We start from the raw sequence: 22,736 nt of genomic DNA, 5'->3' as shown, positions 1-22,736 counted from the left end.
TTTTCAACACATTCAAGAAATGTTAAGAAGCAGAACATTGATTTGAGCCTTAACCAAATTACAACTGCTGAAGCATATCAGGATGATTGCAGGCTCCCTCATCTACAATTTAATTGACACCAGTTCTTGGGCAGCAGTGGCAAGCAATAGAAGGAAAAAAAAAAAAAAAAAGAATTGCAAATTGCATGCTCTTGAGCCACATATTACAGAATACTGTTTTTCAGTAAACAGATTCAAATGCTGATATTCTGTTGTGCCAGGCTCAAATCCTGCTGGTAATGCTGTACATACTTAGCTGTGCTGGGGAACAGTATGCATTAGAGATGAAGCGTTTCAGTAAGTCTATAAAAACCTCTAAACCAATCAGTTTTCTTTTTGCCTAACAGAGTAGATTTGTAGTTGCTATCAGCAAGTCTGATAAACTACAACAATCAAATGAATCAAAACTCAATGAATTATTATGCAACATATTCCATGAAACATTTTGAAATACAAATACGAGTTCTGCAGTCAACAGCAAGCAAACAACAACAGAAAGAAACATGAATTTCTGTTTTGCTGCTTTCACTATTACTGCTATTTTCATAGGACCAGCTCTGGCAGTTATATCTACAAAGAGCCTAATCATCTAAAAGAGGGCTCTGGCAGAGTAGGGCTATTCATGTTTGATTACTGAGATTCAGGCTATGTCAAATAAAATGTAAAATCCTTTCTGTATTGCAGAGAAGGCTCAGAGGTGATTCAGAGCATTGCTGAGATGTCCATTGCTAGACAGCACTATTAACTATTTCCTGCCTTTGCTCTGCTGAGGTGCAAAGACATCTCACCCTGTGAGTGCCTGGAGCCTACTGAGGTTTCACCAGTAGACGTCCTTTAACATCTTATGTTTTGGATGGGCTCAGAAGTATCAGTCTTCCTTGTCACTGAGCATTAGGTTACTGTATTTAGTCTGTGCTCCTGATCTCTGATTTTGCAGTTGCTCTGATTTTACAGTTAACTGCAGGTGATGCCTGGACGTGAAACATGGCTCTGATGATCTACTGACCCCACAGTACCCGTGATGGGCACTTTAGAGCCAGTCAGCTGAGAAACAAAGACAAGGGCTGAAAACTGATCCTGCAAAGAGAAAATAGCGGTGTGTTTGTTTCTGACTTCACAATTTCAGTGCTTGCTAAAGCTGGAGGCAAGAAGGCTGCTACAAGTTTTATGGCAGTCATGTTAGAGGCAGAGGATGTGAGCCCAGACCCAGCTAGAGGCCAGGACCAGACCCTGCACTAGGGTCCTTCATAGCAGCTGCGTGAAGAGATCAGAACCCTGGACTTTTCCCCTCTCCCACCTACTTAGAAAATTCCTGTTTCAGAAATGAACACTAGGAAGGAAAACAAGAATACACTTCTCATCATCTAGATTTACTAGGGCAGCAAACCTTGGGTTTAAATTGCAATGAAGACAATTCAGAAGCAGCATAGTTCTGTGCTGAGCATAGATGTGGGGAGTTACTGATATGGATCAACTAGGCTAATCAAAGAATTTTTTCCAGGAGAGGTTTCTGAAGCATTTTTCACTCATCCAACGAAACATCTGTCAGGAACAGTATAGATAGAGCTAACTCTGCCTTGAGGTTGGAAAAGTCAGATATGCGTAGATGTGCTTTTCTCCTTTCTTTCATATCATCCCAAGTGTTCTTTAAAAACAGATTATAATCTTGAGAAGTGTGATCCAGGAAATAATTCTACACACACACACACACACACACACACACACACACATGAAAGAGAAGGAAATGTATATGATTAGCCAAGGAAAAATCTTATATTACCCCATCAGAGGGGACAGAAAAGGGTTTAACACAGTGGCTTCCATCCTTTTTCTAAGACAGGCCCTGAGTTCCTATTATTGCTTCACTGGACACCTTCCCCAAGCTTAAGATGTTGGGCTTCCCTTCCACAGCATTTTTGGACACAGCATGTTAGCTTCAGGACAGTCAGCACTGGGATCTGGGCAGTGCAGAGCGAAGACACACAGTGGAGCATAATTGTTCTGAGTCTTTTTTGCCTGGTTTCTGTCTCCCATTAATTCACTATTAATCAGGGGTTGGGGTGTGGGATAATAGACCAAGGGAGACTAAGACAACAGAAGGGATTCACAGAGTGGATTTGGACAGAGGCTGCCTGCAAGACAGATTGTGCACCATGGCTGTACTCATTTAGTGAAAAGAATCTAACTTGAGTTGAAGAGACAGAAGTAGCACTGAAAGGCTACAGAATGGAGCTTAATCCACTTTGCAGCATTCCCCTTTGACCTGCAGTGCTGACTTGCATTAAAGAAAACATAAAAGAAAGCATTGGAAGTCACAAAAGAGACAGATTTGCTACTAACACCTCTCCGTACTTCCATGTTGCCAAACCTCATGAGTTGACAAACCTGTTCTAGGAAAAATATACTGCCTTTCTGCTGAGGACAATGAAGAGTAAGGAGCAGAAATATTACAGCAAAATGAGATAAGTATCTAGGCTGGAACTAAAGAAGGGAAGAGGAGTCCTCACCTTGCAATGGAATATGTTGTCATACACCAGGATTTTCACAGAGCAGCCTGCCTATTTCCACAGGGAGGGAGTAGCCCTCATATATATTAAAAAGAGGGCTGAAGCTTCCTAAAATTTAAATTGCACTGAATTAATCTAGAGCAAATCCTATATGAAGCAGTTCCTGTGGTGAAAACCTAGGACCCCAAACCCTTTCTACATGCTCCAACCACCACCTCCAGTCCTGACAAGCTCCAAACCAGATAAAAGGAAATAAGGCACCATGACATCTTTCTGTCCTTTCCCTCCTCAGGGCTTGTGAATTCCCACCTGAGAGCTAGAAAATATATGAGAAAATTATATTATTATATTCTAGCAAAAATTAGTTATTTGCTGTGTTGAGGGTACTTTCTGAAGGGAAAATCTCATCTTTTCCATTATTCAAAATTAGGGGCTTGAAAGGGAAGAATTTCTTGCTGTGATACTTTTGAGGGAAGTTCTGGGAAAAAAGCTTTCAAGAGTATGGATGTGGGACATATTCCATGCTAAAGAGAAAAGATGGTGGTGCTGCAGTGTAGCTAGAATAGGAAGTGGCATTTTGGCAATTGGATTCAGTGTGGAGCATATGCACTTAGAGACGTCATGACCTTCTTCCTCCGTGTTCACACATACGCACAAGAACTGCACCATGGCCCATTTATTTCAAAACACTGCTGCAGCTGACACTGATTCCAACTGCAGGGAAGCAATGTTAAGTAATAGAGTGTTGGGTTGGAGTGTACTACACAGAAAATATGTCCACGGGATTTATGTAGAGAACTCCTCTGTACTCCTTTAAATGCTCCTCTCTAAAGGCTCTTATTCTCTGAACCGCTTGTTTGGGGTTTGTGCAGCACAGACATTCCAAAAACCCCAACACTGCTAGCATGTTTATCAAGTAGGGTGGCCAGATGTTCAAAAACGCCAGCAAAGACTAAGGTTAAATACCTCCCTCAGGGGTTCCTTTTCTGAAAATGTTTTATGACTGTAAGTTATTCTGAAAAGAAGTGAATTGCCTTTTTCTGTTGCCTTCTCACAGCTTCACACAGAGCACAGGGAAGCAGGCAGAATGACAAACACAGTAACAGAAATATGGAGAAAATGCAGTTCTTTACATTTCATAAACACCATATCATTTCTATTAATATAAAAGACTAGAATCTGAAATAGAAGGTAAAGATTAGTTTAACACACAATATTGAATTATAATGTAAACTGTCTCTTAAACTCGATGTCTCAGTGATGAGGTTCAGCTTAATGAGGTTTAGCATAAGTTAAAAAGAAATCAAGAGAGCTAATGTGAATAAATGCAAATTATTTCAGATGTCCTGTTATAAATTCAGACAAAAAATCCAGTAGATTTTTGAAGAATTAGAAGTTGTGTTTAGTTTTGGAGGTTTTTTGGTAGATTGATGGCTGGTTATGTATTTTCTGTCTTCATGTATTTTCCTTATATTCATCTTACTCTCTCTTTCTCCATGATTATTTATGTGATTATTTACATTTTTGCAGTCAGGCATAGGGTGCTAGTTTTGGAGTGGAATAAACTTTCTGGCTGAAAGCTGTTTTAACCATGGTGAAATAGCCATCCCTTAGGAAACTTCCTTCCTCGTGTTTTACCTCTAAAATATTTCCAAAATTATCTTACTAGAAAAGAGGTTGGTGTCTTTTTCATTATTATTTTTTAACTCCTGTGCTTTGGGGTCTCCTCCAAGAAGGTATTTGCTGTCGTAATGAAGAAATATGTTAAGCCTTCTGTCAATTAGTCTAATTGATGTAAAACCCTGATTGGGTCCTCAGAGAGATGAGTTTTTCCAGCTGAACCTTATCAAGAAACAGCTTAGCAAAAAATAAGGAAGAAACCAAAACATGCAAGACTGCCAAGAAAAAAAAAAAAAAAACAAACCTGTGATGCTTTGAGACAAGGTGAAAGAAAAATTTAGGTGTTACAGCAGGCTGCTGTGTAGGTGTTATGAAAATAGGTCAAGCGTTTTCTAAATGCTTTCCTTTTAGTGCATAGATCTGATGTAAAACCATTAAAATAAGAGTAAAAATGAGGAAGAGATAAAAGAGTTTTCTGTAAATAATATCAGAATGTGGAAAGGATAGGGACTGTAAAAGGCAGTGGTTAACAGGCCAGAGAAGTGACTTGCTTTTTCATTCCTCTTTCTTTCTGGAAATGGCCATTACAGAATACAATGAACACAGAGTCACAGGAGGTGTGATGCCTTATGATACCATGGGCAGAACTGGTGTTGAAGGTGGTAAAACACAGGTGGTGGTGGTGAGCACATGAAACTCAAATGAGAATGAGAAAAAGCTTCTGCGAACTCTGTGTGCACACATGCAGTGGAAAACTTGGCCAAGTAGTGGCATCAGCTGCCAAATTATTTCTAAAATATTCCAAGTTTTCCCTAGGAAAACCTTCTTTTCCTTCAGGTCTGATGAATTAAATATTGGCCAGGAGTCAAGTACTAAGGAGTTCCCAATTCTGCTTGTAGAGAAGTTTTATCTATACCTGAAATTGCACAGAAGTTCAGCCTTTGAGTCAAGATTGAAGCCTGTGTTCTTCAATTCTGCTCAGAGTATAAATACACAGTGACCTCTTGGTAAACCATTTCATTGTTATCTCCCATTCTGCACTTGAAAACAGAGGTAATAAATTGCCTGCTACTTTGTTATAACATTGTAAATTCCTTGACTTATGTGGAGGGGGAAAAAAGAACTTTATTGGAATTACTTGTTTTTGCTGGCTTTAAGGTGTATGTAGGAAAGACTATTTAGATTCATCAGTTCTGGTGAAGAGATGGACAAGTGGTGCTACATGCTGAAAGCTTCTGCTGGGCAGGTTTTACTGTATTTGATCTAAATCTGAAAAATGCCTCAAGAAGCTGCAGTATTATTTTGAGTGTTCTGATTTCTGCTGGTGCACTCTTTCACTGCCATAAAATACCATGTCACATCCATATGCATTTTTCTCATAGTAAGGACAGAAAGGTTAAGCAGACATGGCAGAATATATTCTTTTTTTATGCTGTTGTCAACTCTGAGCTTTCCTTGACCCTGTGCTTTAATATTTACTTAAGCACTTACTAAACTAAAGCTGGACTTAAGGTCTAGATGACATTAATATTTGGTCTCAGTGTGCTATGATATTCAAGCCTTTGAAGAGTGGTGTTGGGAGGCTGCCAGACTGTGTTTCACATGACATCTTTTTCACTCTGGTTAGTCTGAGGAACAAAATATATTCCCTGCATTTAGAATCTCATAAACTGTAATGTAGCTAAAATGGAGCAACAAGTACAGCCTCTCCCTTTGCACCAAAATCTTTCCTCCCTCTTTGTCATGCATGTCCTCATATGCATGTGTGCATAGAAGCATAAGCACATACTCATTGCAGAAAAATATTTTAAATTAGCTGGTGTCTAGCAATTACTTTCATCATTTTTACATCCTTTATTAAAAAATGTCAGAGGGGAGGAAGGGAAGTCATGTCTGAAAGTAAATCTAAGCATCCCAGGGAAAAAAAAATAAAGTTAATAAGGTGCACCATTTTATGTACAAATGAATAAACATCTCACAGAGTAGGGTGAATGCAAATGCTGGAGACCTAACTTCCAACTGAGACATGTGGTACATCCCCACACAGATACAAGATCCCAAATGTGGAAAAATATGAAGGGAAACTTGATTCTTAATCAGTCTGACTGGTTCCAGTTGTGAAGCTATTTCTTGCGCTAGTTTGCATTAATATTAAGGAGACCATTAATCTCAGCAAGGCTGTCTGAGGGAAGTAAATACTACTGTGACTATGGAGATTTACGGAATAATAATAATAATAATCACATTAATAATATGTGTTTCAAGTATTTTGGCAACCCTTTGGATCATAGATGTTGAAATGCTTAAAATGAGAGTGTCCTCAAAGGGAATATCTGTGTTGATTGTGAGACAGGGCCAGAGAGAGAACTCAAGCGCTGGCTTCCTGATAAATGACATTACTTATTTTCCAGCTAACACCCTGCCTCTGTTTGGAGTACTCCTATGAACATTTTCTATGACAGTACATGAATACATTTCTGGAGATAGCTCCTTTCAGAGAACTCTCCCAGAAGGCAGAAAGGATAAGACAGGGCCATCCTTTGTTCATTCAAGCTTACACATTTTCTCAGTGTTATCCCAGATGCTTTGAATCCCCAAGCACCCCTACATACTCTCCTGTTACATCCAAGAGGCATGACAAAATCCTCAGTCTTGCATCCAAGAGTAGTTTACAGAGTTAAAGACAAAATTGAGGAACCATCTCAATATAGACATCAATATCGAACAAGGATATTTTCTGCTGTCTCTCCTCTGCCTTGCCACTTTCACTATGAGAAAAATTTGGATGGACTGATATGAGACAGCCATTTTATGGTACAGCAGCAGTAAACTAAGCGCAAAACCTCGCTCTGCTGGGAAGTGACACAGCCCTCATTGTTTCAGACACTTTGAATGGGAAAAGTAACATCCCAGAGAAGATGGCATTGCCTCAGAGCTGTAAGTCCCTACCACTCTGGACTCACAGGAGTCTCAGTTAAGTGCTGTGCAGTCTGTGCATGGCCCCTGAGCACTTAACACTGCACCAAAGCAGTCTTGTCAAAAGCTGGTCTACAAAATTTGGCCTGGAAGCTAGAGGTTGGCTCTTGGCCCTTTCCTATTTAGCAACAAAGCCATATCCAGAGTATCTTGCCCTGCATCATTAATTGTCCACATCCCACTCTGCTTTATGAAGATAAGATATTCCCAGTTCTGCAATGTCTCTGTGTCATGAGTGCGGCCTATTCCAGGATAGACTTTATTTATGCAACTGTACAGCTTCCTGTCATTGCTGGCTCTACAGTTCACTTCTTTTAATATGTTCCATGAGGACTGCTTGCTGACAAGGGAGGGCTCCACCAGCCGTGGGCTGCCCCAGTGCTCTCGTAGCCTTGAAGTTTCTGCACCTGATCATTTCAAAAGAGGAAATGTCTGACACTGTGCTTGTGTGGTGATCAGCAGAGAGGAGCTGTGTTTGCCTCAGGCAACCCCCTGCCAGTGGTACAATGTCTATTTTGAAATTTTGTCCCTCTGCACATTTCATACTAATCCACGGCCCTCTGCAGAATAGACTAGTCAGAAATAATATGCTCCATAAAAAATGAAAAATTAAAAAAAAGGAAGTGAAAGAGTGAGCCAAGGTGACATATTTCCTCAGTTTTCTCTTTGGCATATTCCCAAGTGCTCCTTACCTTCTTTAAATCCTCTGCATTTTGTTTTGGATGAATATTTTAAGATACTACTTTTTTCCTTTCTGGAAACTCACATGCAGTTCCTGACATAAGGGCTGAAGCTTTTGAGGTGTGCCTTCTTTCCCCATATTTCCCTATTAAATATTAAGCTGAGATCTGGAACAAGCTCGTTACCCCTCTCCTGAGATTCTTTGGATTTAATTCAGCACTTACATAAATAGCAATGTAAATTACATATCTAATGAATTAGGTGTTGTAATAATGGTGTAATATGCACCGTGCTACTTATTACTGAGTCTGCAAATTGAAGTTAATTTACTCAAGAAGAAAAAAGTAAAAGAAATCATAATACAGTTGAGGGTAATTGTACTCCACTATATCAGAGCGAGCTAGATACTAATTACAAATATTTTACTATCACTCCAAGTTTCTCTGTTATTCTTCCACTAAACCAGTGCTCATTTTTCCCAATTTTCAGAATTAATTTCTTTCACAAACATTCCTATATACTAAAATCCTTACATACCAATATTATGTACACCATATTATAGTAGAAAACCATGAAGACAGAGGAAAATGCTGCAATTTCCTAGTCTGACATCCTACATAAGACAGGGCATAGAGATTCCCTGAATTAATTCCTGTCTCAAGTTATAAAACATTTAACATTGATCTTAAAGTATCCCACAGTTGAAAGTTCACCACAATTCTTGTTAAAATTCACCTTTAACTTGTCCAAATATCTAGATTTCTGTCCAGGTGCTTACAATGCAGTTATCTGCAAAAGTACATCATCCTGTCATCAGGAATATTTCACTAACTGTTTTTATGAAGATAGTTAATTTCCTTTGAGTAGCCAAACTGCTTTATCTCCTCCTCCTAGCCCTCTAATCGCTCTCAGAACTCTTCTCTGAACCTTCTCCATTGTTTCAAAATCCTTCCTCAAGTGTGGATTTAAAATAATAATTTGAAAATTAGCATGTACAGTACTGCTGTTAAGAACAGACAAGAGTCTAAACAACTCTTGTTTAGACTCAGAGTTCCCTTTTAAATAACCTCACAATCTGTTTAGCCACTTTGCTAAGGGAACATTCCTGTCTGACTGTCCAGGAGCCATTCTGTGGTCTCTTGCCTCAGACTCCAGCCCCACAGAGCTTAACCTGCAGCTTACACTGCAGCTCCACACCAAGCTAAAGGCAGTAAATGTACTCCTCAACAGCTGTGTTAAACTGGGAATCCACATTCTAATTCTAGTGCTAATTATGCATTATGAACCACAGGTCTGGAGTCACTGCTCCACAGACAACCCATCTGTGAGACAGGCTTTCCTGCCTCTATGTGTTCAAACACTTTATTTGCTTATACTTGCAGTATCAAGATGTCCAGATTGTTCTGAAGGAGTGTCAGTCCTCCAGTCTGCATATTCTAAATTCAGTTGATTTTTAAGGTTGTTGTAGGCATATAGAAACTGAACCACTTGCTTTGTTCTGCTAGAATAGGCTTAATTCAAATCATCAGGCTTCAGTCTCCTAAGAGCTGAAGCTAGACAGCAATGGGGCTTCTTTCCCAGACATTAAATGAAACAGGCATCTCTGGGGACATTAATCCAAACCTATTTTGGAGAATTTAGATACCTGAAACAGGTGGCAACTTTTGTTCATTCTACAGCTGCCTGACTCTAGGAAGGAGTGACTACAAAGGAAAGCTAGCTGGCATTTGTTTTCACATTTATGGGGAAAAATTGAGATAATTATATTTGTCACCAAGTATGTTTGAGGTGAAAACTTTGGAAGCTGCAGGGCAAGAAAAACTTGAAGGTAAAACACTAGTTCTGCCATTTTTATCATGGCCATTCTCCTATGTCCCAAATAGTGAAGCACCAGGCAAGAATTTTTGCCTCTTAGAAGAAATATCAGTGTATTGGTATTCCATTAATCTCTCACTAAGCAGAGGGACTGCCTTGGTATTACCTTGTTCATTATGGAAAAGTGAATAATTCATGACAAAGATGGTCTAACTGGAAAGTATTTTAAAGTTGATATGCATACCCCAGTCATTGCATTCAAACAATGTTACTCTAAGGTTGGCTGTAAATGCTGCTGCTAATTCAACATTCCAGTGTACTTGGGACACCTTTCCATCTTTATTAGTATACCTCCATACTAGTGTACTTGTTTACATCTTTTCATATGTGATATAGTGGCTGACTAGGGGAAAAACAGAGTTGATGGAAATAGTACAAGAAGTCACTGGATGGTTAATAGAAGCTACAAGGCCACAATTTTTGTTTCTTGACAGCAGGAAACAGACTAGTTGACATACGAAAGACAAAAGACATTTTATTAGAATATAGAATCTCCCCATGATACACACAGTATCAGTGTGAAGAAGCCATAAATAATGAAAGCATGCAAAAGGGTGCATGTGAAAGATGCAAAAGATGGCTCTAAATTGATTGAAAAAATATTGTTATCAGAAATAAAAGTCTGCCTTACTGAAGCAGCAGCAAGGACAATGAAGACAACCGCAGTACTTAGTGGGCTCAGTAAGAGCTCAAGATCACATAAATCAATATAAGAATGATGAAAAAGAAATGCCGTCATCAAGACCTTTATATTTGGTACAAAAATGCAATGACCTAAAAAGAATTTTGAAGGATTTCTCCAAAAGAACACAGAAGAGTTTTAGGATGACTCTGTCAGATTCAAGTCAGATGGCTGAGGGATCATTTTCCAGATTTTGTGTTGAAGTTGAATGAGATGGCTTGACTGAATGATCAGCATGAGAAGGTAAAGGATCCCAAGTCAGGCTTTTGTGCTACATGCCATCCTCCAGATAAAATAGACATCTTCATGAATTATGCAACTAACATGTCTCTGAATACCAGTAGGGCTTCACATCTGTTTCTGCCCACTTCTAAAAAGTCTTCCTTCATGTCTACGTTGCTGCATGCTGAAGCCTACTGTGAAATTCAGAGGAAAGCACCTACTAATTAGGTACATATTAAGCATGAAGTCTAACACCTTGTTGTGGAATTCTATCTTCATTGACAATTTTGCAGAGCTTTCAGAAAAAAAACTTGTGAGCACACAGACTTTCTGGGCACATCAGCTGCCACCTGCCTCTGAAAATTTCATTTCCATTGCAGAGGAACAGCAGTCCTCTGCAAATCTGAACAAAGGACTGTGAAGTCTGTAAAAGAAAGATCTTCACTCTCACAAGCCCAGACTGAGCTCACTTATCTCCTCCTTCCTGATCCCAAAGTTTCCACAGGAAAAAATATCTAGATACACATGCTAAGCAGGAGCTGTGTTTGTCCCTACCAGGCCCCCAATAATTCAAGCAAAGGGACCAAGACCATCAGATTGGAGCTCTATAGCTGAAGTTGTGATTTAGACACTGCTTGCAACACTTTTGGAAATTTGAATTTTTCTGCCCTAATGAATTTTTTGTGTGAAGGCTTTTGCTATTTTCAACTTAATTTTAACCTATTTCTTTAGTATTATTAATGTATTTTATATGTTTCAGGTTTTTGGGAAACAGAGACCTGCTTATTGGGCCTGTATCTACTCTGGTTCATAGACAACCAAGCAAATGATCTATTTTATTTGAGTAGCCCATTCATATGTCAAACCTTGAAAATCTTTTATCCTTAATAACTGCTGCCACTCCAGTTCCTGTTCAGTGAACTATTGGCCACTGTTTCTTTTGTCTTGGCATAAAATATCTGGGGGATTTTCAGACTCTGTTTTTCCTCTGTTTTCTATAGCTCTGAATTAATTCTGCAATGTCTCTGGCCTTCCACTGGACTTTCATACCTAATGTGTTATACCTGTACATTTCTGGGTTCATGCTGCAATCTTATGTTCCTACAGATTCATGATTCCTTGCCCACTAATACTGTTATTCATTTTCCAAGAACTTCCAAGTATCTTCTATTCAAAAGATAGAACTAGTATTTTACTACTGAGAATGTGAGAAACCAAATAAATCTGAGTTTATGAAATTTATTAGGGCACCAGGGAAAAATACCAGTGAAAGGTAGGTCAGCATGCCTGTGTGCACTTGAGTAGCTGGTCCCTCTTTCCATCTGCGCTGGCACTCTTCTTTCCCCTCTTACAATGCACTCTAAACAGCTCTCCAGCCCATTATACTGTAAATAATGTTTTTCTTCTTCCTTTGCAACATTCTCCTGATGTTTCCTAGTAGATATATCTTTGCTGCTGACTAGCATCATGTATCCTGATATTTGAAAATAGGCTAGATCATACAAAACATTTCAGATTAAAGCTCTTGAATTGGAAACATGACTAGAAACGACCTCTGACAACAGATTTTTTTTCCTTCTTTTGAGAAGTCTAACTTAACTTTATGTACAATTTCCCTAAAACTTTTCTAAAGATCTCATTTGAAATTAACTTCTAAAGATTTCAGTTGAAATTTTTCCACTTATTTCAGTTATATAAGAAACCAGGGGGCAAAAAACACTTCACTAAAACTTTAACCTATATTTATTGCTGCTATGCAGCCACACAGCTCAGTGGTCTGCAAAGATGGCTATGGATTTCATAGCATAGTGCTGTGCTGTGTTCTCTTATGTGTCTTCAATTAAATTATCCTTCTACCCTTTATTCTGCCAAGTCAATACAGCCAGATGAAATATTTTTCCATTCTGGCAATGAACTGGTGAAATAGAGGAACCAAACATCTAAAAATATTTTTTCTCTAACCTTCAGTAGGAAATAACATTGTCTTTCATTTTTCAAAGACTTGGTGCATCTGTTCAAGTCAACACCAAATTTCTGTCTACTAAATATATATTTTTGACAGAAAATTGCAAAAGATGTGGTGCTATAAACATTTGGAATACACAAAATAAATAAAAACAACATTAAACATAAAGCATTAATACATTGCTGATATTCTGCACAGAGTATTATTATAGATAAATAGCAGTGTAGAGTAATATATGTAGCTGTAGCACTTTTCATGCCTTCCATGCAAATCTGAAACCAAAAGTCATAACATTTACTGGAACTTTGCAGTGCCCTGGAAAAACAGGCACCTTTATCTCTATGTTACAGATCTTGTGAGGAAAAAAAGAAAAAAAAAACTAAAATGTGATTGATTGTGCTGTTTTGATATCCATGTTGGAAATCTGCATCACAGAAGTGGGACTTTCTGGAGGCAAGAAAAGCAGAGTATTTTCAGGGACAAAGAAGAAACACAGCTGCTGTACCAGCATGGTGGCTGCTTGTGTGCAGTTGTCAGAGCAGAAGGAAAAGGTTCATGGCTTTTGCTCTCACTTCATGCGGTCCATTGCCAGTGTGCAGGCTTGATGGAGATTGGCCTTCTCTGTCAGTGCAGAAGCTTTCCCTCACCTCTCCTGCTGGGGCCAAGGCAACCTAATCTGCCACTAGATGGGCTGCCCTGAGTGACCCATGCCTGGAACAGGTGACAGAGCTGCAGCCTGCACCACATGCAGGTTAAGGAAAACACAAACCTCACATTTTTCATAAGGACTAACATGTCAAAGTACTGCTGCTATTTGTGGTTTTCCTACCAAGCAGCTTCAGCATCAGCACGTTAAACAGCCTGTTACTGAAACCTAGGGAAGAGATGTGTGCTGTGTTACTGGGAGCCACACAGGCCTTCAGAGCTTCAAGCTGGTGATCACTGCTTTAGAGAGAAACGTGCCCAGTTCAGACAAAACATTTATTTTTAAATGGGCATCTGATGTCTGTTAATGGCAGAGGTCTAATTCAGACTTCCTTGATCACTGTGGCTGGCACGGTCCCAGGTACTGCATTATATTAACAAGGTTCATAAACTGTCAGAGATATAACTCATCCACTTAACTCTCTGCAATGAGGCACAGACTCTGAGGACATGGCCTTTCCGAGAATGTTCTCTCTCTGTAATTCGTCATTCCCCCGAAATGCCTCATGTGATATGATGTTACTGGAATCTTCAGCTAAAAGGTTCAATTTTTTTTTTTTGGTCACACATATTGCAGAATGTATCCATATGTATTCTACCACCCCAGGTGGTGACTGGGGTGTCTGCCATCAAACTATTTCCATTTGGAGCAAGGAGATCACTATTTTTCATGCTGAATACACAAGAGAGTGATCCCCTGCCCTTAAGCAGGAGGTCTGTAAGGGGAAAGGTGCCCTTGACCATGGAATTCAATCTGTTGTTCTGCTTGGAGCTCTAGAGCGTAATCTCTCTTTGTACCATCCTAGGCTGCATAGTGTGATATTCATTTAAACTCTCCAGTGGTTCTCCTTTTGCAGGAAGGATTTTCACAAAGCACTTTGGCATTTGCTTTTTGAAGCCTGCTTAGCTGATTTTGCTGAATGGAAAAGGTAGACCTAAAACATATCTTTTATTACAGTTTTCAAAGGTGGAAAAAAGCCTGCAGTAGGCTAATGCTGAGAGGAAAAATAGCATTGAAACATTAGCTGAGTTCAGTTACTTTAAACATTAGACACCACAGGAAGAGGTTTTATTGACTTTGAAACCCCTCCTGACACTTGATGCTGTTATATTGTGCACCTGGAACAAAATGTTTGTGATAAGCAGGGATTTGCTAGATGTATGGACTCTAAGGAGATGGAATGATGTGGAGCACCCTATGCATGCTGCTTTGCATGTTCCTGAGATACCTCTACTTCTTTACTCCAGAGCATGAGGCTTAAGGGAGTTGTTCAGTTAAGATAAGTTCATTCATCCTCATCTTCCTGATATGCATTGCCAGAGACAGAGGCTGTCCTGTCAGGTATCCCACTTTTCCATATTGTGCACAGGCACAAACAGCCAGGGGCCTCAGGCAGAGCCTCCACCTGACAGTCACCTTCCTGGCAGCTCTGCTGCTGCTGGCACTGTGAAAGAGATCTGTCAATTCCTCTGCTGTTAGTCCACAATTCCCACTGAGCTGCTGAATAACTATTACTGTATTTTGATAATCCATCAGCATTCAGGTTTCATAAGTTCAAGCCCTATTCATCTTGATCACACTCTTTAGAGCTGTTCCTGTGAAAGCCTTATTTGTTTCTCTTTCTGTATGTTAAAGTAATGAGCCTGACTATTCAGGCTGCTGAAGAGCTGCTTCAGCTGAGCTGTGCACTTTGCATACCCTGCATCCGCCTGCCTTGTCAGCACCACCATCCCCAGCTGTTGTGGGAACACTTTGATCAGAGCATTATTAGGCTGCTACAACATAACCACCACCATGAAGTCAGTGCAGTGCAAAAACTGCCACATTCCATGAAGTTTCCTGACCCTGGGACCATCATCAGAGCCTTCAAATAAATAGCAATTCATCACAGGGAAAATAAGTATCATCACAGAGAAAGAGTTGGCTGTTACTGAAAAGTCTCTTACCTCTGATGAAATGTTCTGGCTCTTGTCATTTGTGTGACAGCAATGATCTAATTTAATCTAATGCGTGATGTTGGAGAAGAGAAAATTACCTGTGCTTTCTTTCTGAACTTTTACTCTATACAGTGTTCATGGTTGGCCACAGTCCTGAGAAACTGGCAGACGCAACATATTATTCTCCTTCTCATCTTCTACTCACTGTCTTTTGAATGTTTCTGTTTCCTGGATCCAAGGGTCTGATGTTCACACTCAAAGCATTGAAGTTTATTTGCCATATGGGTGCCTCAACATGGAGGGATGAATTTTCACTGAACAGAAACTCTCATATGTGTTTGTTTATCAGAAATTCAAAGCTCTCTTGTACCTTCAAAATATTTTCCCTTACACAATCTGCACAATTTTTATTTTTTTTCCTACATCTCCTCAAAAGAGTGAGTAGCATTGATAATCAACTGTTTCTTCTAACAGAGTTCAATTTAAAATGCTAGACATTCATTTAGTGGGCTGCAAGGAGTCTGTGGCTTTGTTAGATCTGCAGCATAAAGAACCAATTTTTCTTATCCTAATCCTATGGCTGTCTGAAAAAGGTGACATGCAGTTACACATAATGATAAGAAAAGCTACTGCTGCCAAAGGCAGTAAGATACCAAAGCCAGATGATTAAACCATTCCAAAGCTTTCCCAGAAGACAAGAGGAAGCAAAGGTCCAAAGTTTTTTTCAGAGAAGTTATCATGCTATAAAACCTTCAGAACAAAGCCCACATAAAGACACAGATACACTTTTGTTTTAATAAACCATTCTTACTATTTACAGAAAAAATGGGGTGATGCAAATTTTAAAACCTTTGTTTTTTTGTTTGTTTAATTCATTCTTTGTTGGATTTTTTTTGTTGCCAAGAGGACAGAGGCAGTTTTGTTTAAAAATAAATGGGATTTTTTGTGCAATCTACACAGCTCTATTGGCTAAATAATTTTTTTTTAGCCTGAAGAGCAGGCACCACACACACTTGACCCCTCTACAATCAAAACTCTGTTTTTACAATGACATGTTGGGCTACAGAGCTACACCATAAGAGGAAACAGAGCAATAGACTTTTCCATCTTCAGGACTTCCCATACACTTGGATTGGATGGAATTAACAAAAATACGTAACCAAAAATCTCCTCTGACCTTAATGAAGTCAGAAAATGTAAAGTGGAAACAATTCACAAAAGTAGAAAATATAAAATTAAAATTGCTCCAGGTTTAACATATTTTTGGCATCACTAACGCCTTCAGCCTGCACTGAGCAATGCACATTTGAGCTGCACTTAGTACCTGCTGAATGCAGGTGGGTAATTTGTTCCCGGCCTCTCAGCCCCATCTTTGCTCTAAGCTGTCAAAAAGAATCTACACAGGTGAGGCCACCCTCTGTCCAATGAGACATACCTGCCTCAGCTTTTTAAGGGGGTACAGCAGAAGCCTGGCTGGGCCATTTCACCTGGGGGAGCAGGAATGTGAAGTTCAGTGTTAAGCCTGGATCTACAAGATGCTCCACAGTTCAGCTAACACAGAGGTCAGCAGTAAGTGATCCCCATGTCTACCTCGTGTGAGCTGGTAGCCCTTGTATTTTAGGCTACCTTTCAAGTCTGAGGCAGGAAAAAAAGGACATGCTACTCTTTGGCTGTGAGATGAAATCATGGAGAAGTGCCAAATATCATGTGGTTATCAAAAGCATAAATCACTCTGAAATCCCTAGGAAGAGTGAAGACTTGTAGAAAGTTTTAGGTCAAAATTTCAGAAAACTCTTGCTAAAGTTTAAACTTTCTGGAAATTTGGGTCAAGCCAAATGTCTGTAATACAGCTACAAAACAGGTAAGTATCTCTTGCTTTCTACTGTTGTTAAAGGTTTGCACTGCTCTCTTGTGACAAGCCACAGTGCTGTGGTTTTCAGTGCCCCTGTAGTCTCTTCAATTCATCAGGTGCAGAAGCTTGCCAGGGAAGATGCTCAGGGAATCCTGAACAAGATAGAACTGCTCTCAAGCACCCAGCAGCATTTCAAACAGAAGCTTTCTAGCAGGTCTCCACAGGGGTCTTCAAATGCTTATACAAGAGGAAATCTCCAGAAAACTGAAGAGTCCACAGAGAAATAAAGGAAGATTTTATGTTAAGCACCTTCTAGACAGCTGATATTAAAAAAAAAAAAAAAAGATTATGATGCACTAGTTGAAATAAATGCAATTTTAATCACACTTTTCCAATGTGCCTAGATTTATCTGAATTAATGATTCATGGTTTTACTGTATCTGCTAAAAAGAAAAAAACCAAAAACCTTTGGGGCTGAGTTTTCAGCTCAAGAGAGGAAAGAAAAATAATTTGATGACTACACAGGCTAAGAAATTATCATTTTGGCTTGCTTTTAAATTTTGTAAGTGCCCACTAGATATCATTGTCGACATGTCAGTTTGACATTAGCTCTTCTAAGTAATTATTTTGTACAGAATAAAGCTACTTGACCATAGTAATGAAATCTTCCTTCTGGACAGCACATAGTTAATTCTGTAAAAGAATGACAGCAAGGCCACACAGTCTACCTTCCCTATCAGGAATCTGTCCTTATACCAATAGTTTTCCTATTCTCTCCTTTTATGATGAAAGAGATTTAAACTTGGAGGAATGACAGGGTTCTCATAATGTTAAATGTAAGCACAAATAAAAGCATACCTCAACAGAGTAGTTTCCATGGAACACAGCTTGAGTTTTATATTAAACTCCATCAATGATGTTCACTCACTGATGCAGCACTGCTGAAGGCAGTGAAATCAAGCTTGAAAGGGTTTTTGCAGGGGGCAGCTTTAGAACCCCCATGACACTAACTTAAATCTACAGATATTGAGAAAAAGGTCTCTGCCTCACCTTTGGTGCTAAATAATGAGTATGATTCTTCTGAGAATCAATACACTGGAAGCTTTCTAGACAGTAATTCTCCAGTTCTTCAGTTGCTCATAATGTGTGTATATATATATATATATATTGCAATATATCTCCAGACTCCAAAAATCCATTTTAAAGAAACATTGCCCCTTAAATGCACATCACTGCAAAGGTTTTATGTGTGCAGACCAGTGCAAGCTTAAGAAATATGATTAATTTGCACATGGCTGGACATGTAACATCGCAGCTTTGCAATATAGCATTCCCAGGGCCAGAATTACATCCATGTATTTCTGCCGTATTATTGCTTGAACTAGCCCATATTCTGCTTAGGTCTTAAAAGCAGTGTTTATAGACACCTGCAAAAACTTAATAATGAAAAGTAAATGCACAAGCCTTAGCTGTGTCAGAGATACTAAAACATTTTTTGATAGAAAAACACAATAGATTTGTGAGGTTTAAATCTAAGGTCCATTTCACTAGACCAAGTATGGTTATAGAATAAAAACATATTCATTCAATGAAACCAAGACTATGTGTTATTTCCACAACCCTTAACTCATTAATCCTCATCTCAAGCCTGTTCCTCATCACCCTATCCCAATTAGATGCCCTTTTAGTTCGTTTCCTCCTTGCCATCACTCTTTTGTTTCAATTTCCCAGCTTAATAAACATAACTTGTAGTAATTACCTATATAGATATTGCTTTAAAAGAGGGAAGTGTGGGAACCTGGACCAGAAATTATGTTTTTTTTATATGATAGCCTTTTTTCCAAATCTGGTGCTCTTTGCGGTGTATAAAAACATTCATCTCCATGAAAGAAGTGAGAAAAAATAGCAAGACAGGATTTTAATCAATACTGATCCTGATTGAGTTTGATCACAGCACTTGACATTTTGAGCAAGTCTGGAAGTACACTCACAGTGACTCAGGATCTGCCAAGAGTCTTTAGAGGTGTAACGGGACATTGTTCACTTAGGTGGGAATATTCTACTTTTTTTGTTTTCCTTATACAGCTATGATAAGGATATAAAAAGCATTAACTTCATTTTGTAGTTAATCGTATTACTGAAGCTTCAGTAATGCTGTTTTATTGGTGATTTATTTTAGGCTTTGCTTGTCTTCTTTTTTTTTTCTTGACAGAAGGAAAATGGTTTCACCAACATGGTTATATATTAAAAAAACCCCAAAAAAAAAAACACCCCCCAGAAAAAAATTTTAAAAACCCCACAAAATTATTAAGTGTTTAAGATCATTTTTTCTAAAATTAAGGTCATCAGATGCCATCAAAGTACACCCAGGGAGCTGGTGCAGGCATGGATAATGTGTCACTTTTAGAAAGAGCAGTATTCATTTATACTCTCATATGGACATATCAGGGAAAGTTGTAAAGAGCAGATTTTTTCAAGGTGCAGAAAATGAGGTTCATAAAAACATGCATTCACTAATTATGTATAAATGAGCAGGAATGTTGCTAATGGCTCCTTCTCCTCTAGAGGCCCATACTACAGCATTAAAATGTGAGTGGGACAGATGCAGACACCTAAGCTTGATGGATCTGGGATCCAGAAATGATCTTCCGCTCATTGCACCTATTTCCTTTTATCTCTGCATGGTTTATAAAAAAAAAAAACAAAGCTCAGTTAATTAAAAAAAATAGGTAGGGATGCAAAACAATGAGATTTTTCAAGCTAACCTTCCCAGTTTTAAACTGATTTTCTGAGACAGTCAGGCTCCTTCTCCTCTTTATCTCTGAGGACTCATTTCCTTCCTTCTCATGTATGACAAAAATCTTTTGGAGCTACTGAATCAGGAAGAATCTGCTCTGTGTAATTCTCATATTGCACTGAGCACTGCTGTGCTTGAGGACTTCCCAGGAATATAAGTGATGTGACTAACTTCTATCTTCTTGAATTTGCTTTGGTTTGGGTTTCTTCTCTCATATTCTTCTCCAGGATGAGGAGTTATTCACTGTTTTGTTTGGATTTGTTGGGTGTTTTGGGGTACTTTTTGTGATACAGAGGTATATTATGGTGGGCTTTTGTTAGAGAGAAAAGGTTAAAGTCTTGCACTATAAAAAAGGTAGTAAATTTTGGGAGACCTATAAATCCTCGTGGGAATTCATTAAAAATTTTAGTTGACCAAAGTCCCCAAGAAATCTCTGCTATCTGCATAGATGAGCTGTACCTTTCTTAATGGGAAGTTCTAGTCCATGGGGAAGGAAACATGTTCCTGATCTCTGTCTTGGGGATCTCTGCAGCTACCATGGGCTTAGGTCATTGAGTATCATCAGAGTGAAAATTGCCAGTTTTGGTTCTGAGCCTCAGCTCGTAGTGTGTCCCCACTGCTGCTGATGTAATTAGAAGGTAAACTTGAATGACTGTCACTGTATCAGAGCTGATAAATTACTTGGCTAAAAAAAAAAAAAAGAAAAAGAAAAAAAACTAATGTGAGATTCAAATAAGAACAAAACGATGATGTTTATCAAGCAAAGGTTGGATAGATGTGGGAGAAGGGGAGGTTTCTTTTATGAACTCTGATTATCTCATGGGAAAAAACCCTGACATTCGTACTTAGATCAGAACAATTTGAGCTTTAAGGCATTCTTTTAATCAACAAGCTCATCTGATGAAATGCTGTAGGATTTGCTTATATATCAAAGGAGTTCCCTAGAGATTTAAGCGATGTAACTGAATGCAATTAAAAGATCAGTTGTAAACATCATTTGTGATACAGTTTGTTTGCTGTGCTTTGTAAGATAAGTTCAGTTAATAACATATGAACTTGTGGTGGTTGACAAGACAGTAAAGTATTGAACTGTAGTGCAAGAAAAGGATTACCATAGGAGCCTGCTAGATTTGCAACTATTCAGCTATCTTGGATCTGATGGTCTGTAAAAAGAGAACAGAGAAACTATTAAGCCAAGGTTCACATCCAAGAATGGAATCATTTATGAACAACCTTTCTGGGCCTAATTCGTTGCTGAATTAAACCTCAAGTAATGTCATTGAAGTCAATGGGGTTATGCAGGGCATAAGTCAGTGGAGCAAATTAGCCCTCTGTCTTGAAGCCAAGAAACAAAAGGGAAGAGGGATCCAATAAAGGAGAGATGAAATGCTGATATTAGCTGAATGCCACTTCTTGGTACAGTGCGTTCTTTGTGTCCAGCAGTGAATATTTCATCCTTCCCAGGTGTAAAATCTTCCCAGCAGCACTGTAAGGCAGATTTATAATAAATGACAAAATTAATGGCTTAGTTCCGTTGTAATGCAGCTTCTGGGCTTCCAACAGGAATTTAAACTGTGAGCAGACAACACATATGCTGGCTTCAGTGTGATCTCCAAATCAAGTCTTGATTTTTTTAGGAAAGCCTTCAGGCTGAACTTTTTTAACTTTTTTCCCCTTTTGCCATCTCCTACCCATACAGATATTAGAAGGCAGCATTTGTGTGTATAGGTAGCTTCCTACATAGAAAAGCGACAGAAATTCCAGGAATATCTGTGTAAGAGCTAGAAAAAAACAGGTGTAGTCACTGCCTCAGGTATGAAGACACTATGAAATAGAATGGATTTGTTTGCATTTAATTTATATATGGATAATATTAAGGGCTCTAAGAACCCACAGTAGTGATTGTACAAATGCCTTGGATTAACAAAAAAAAAATCCATTTTCACTCACCAGCATTCATAATACATGGTCTCTCAAATTTCACTTCTTCTACTGTCCAACCCACTGATTACTCAAACTGAAGTCAAGATCATCATCTCCCTCAGCCGGAGATTATGGGTTTTGCACCATTCACAGACAGCTCACTCCTGGCTGAAGCCTCTAGGCATTTGTATCATCCATATAAAGAACGAATTCCCAAAGTGTACAGATGGTTTTGTAGCTCATGAAAATATCTCTGTGAGGTGTCCTGTGCAGAATAACACACTTTAGCAGCCCGGCTCACTTTTCACTACACGGAGATCAAATAACTGGAATTCTTTAGACATCCTAGCATGCAAACTTCAGTGATGAGCTAAAGGATGAAAAATGATTTCTTGTAATGGAGTAGAGAAAACTCTCCAGACCTACATGAAAGGAAGTTGGTTAAAGCAGGCAACATGTGACACTTGTTGCTGCTCCAGTATTATTATATTTATATGGATGATACAAATGCTCTTTTACTTCTGGTCTAACTTAGCAACAAGAACTTGCTGGAAGGACCAGCAGCTGACTCACATGATACTTGGCCTGTTGCATGTATGATATTGGCCATTTATTCCCTTTTTTATTATCATTTTTTCAGGTGGTACTTCAATAACTACTCCAGATTTTCATTTTCTTTAAATCCCATTGCTCCTGTTTACAATTCAATTCTGGGCATGCTCTGCAGAGAGGATTGAAAGGAACAAGATACAAATTTGCCAGCTGCTGTGTGAGATGCTGATGTAAACACATCCAGGACTATCCAAAGTGACTTGTAATGAGGCTTGGGGACTATTGCAGATATGAGAACAAGTTCTATTAATCCACAGCCCTAATTTCAACTGATAAAATACAAAATAAAGCTGGTTTACAAGTGCACTGAATTTGTCCTTGATTTAGTTGGCAAAGTTCCG

General features: G+C 38.8%; 1 protein-coding gene across 3 annotated transcripts in view; it reads left to right on the top strand.

The window, feature by feature from the left end:
• NKAIN2 (sodium/potassium transporting ATPase interacting 2) overlaps nucleotides 1-22,736 on the top strand; it is a 518,720-nt gene that overhangs the window by 471,714 nt on the left and 24,270 nt on the right. The gene's annotated exons all lie outside the window — the stretch shown is intronic.

This window comes from Agelaius tricolor, unplaced genomic scaffold (assembly GCF_023055355.1).
Source record: "Agelaius tricolor isolate 1412-34295 unplaced genomic scaffold, bAgeTri1.0.p SCAF_1, whole genome shotgun sequence".
Taxonomy (NCBI): Eukaryota; Metazoa; Chordata; class Aves; order Passeriformes; family Icteridae; genus Agelaius; species Agelaius tricolor.
The sequence above is the reverse complement of the archived record's forward strand: the minus strand, read 5'-3'. Positions and strand labels throughout refer to the sequence as shown.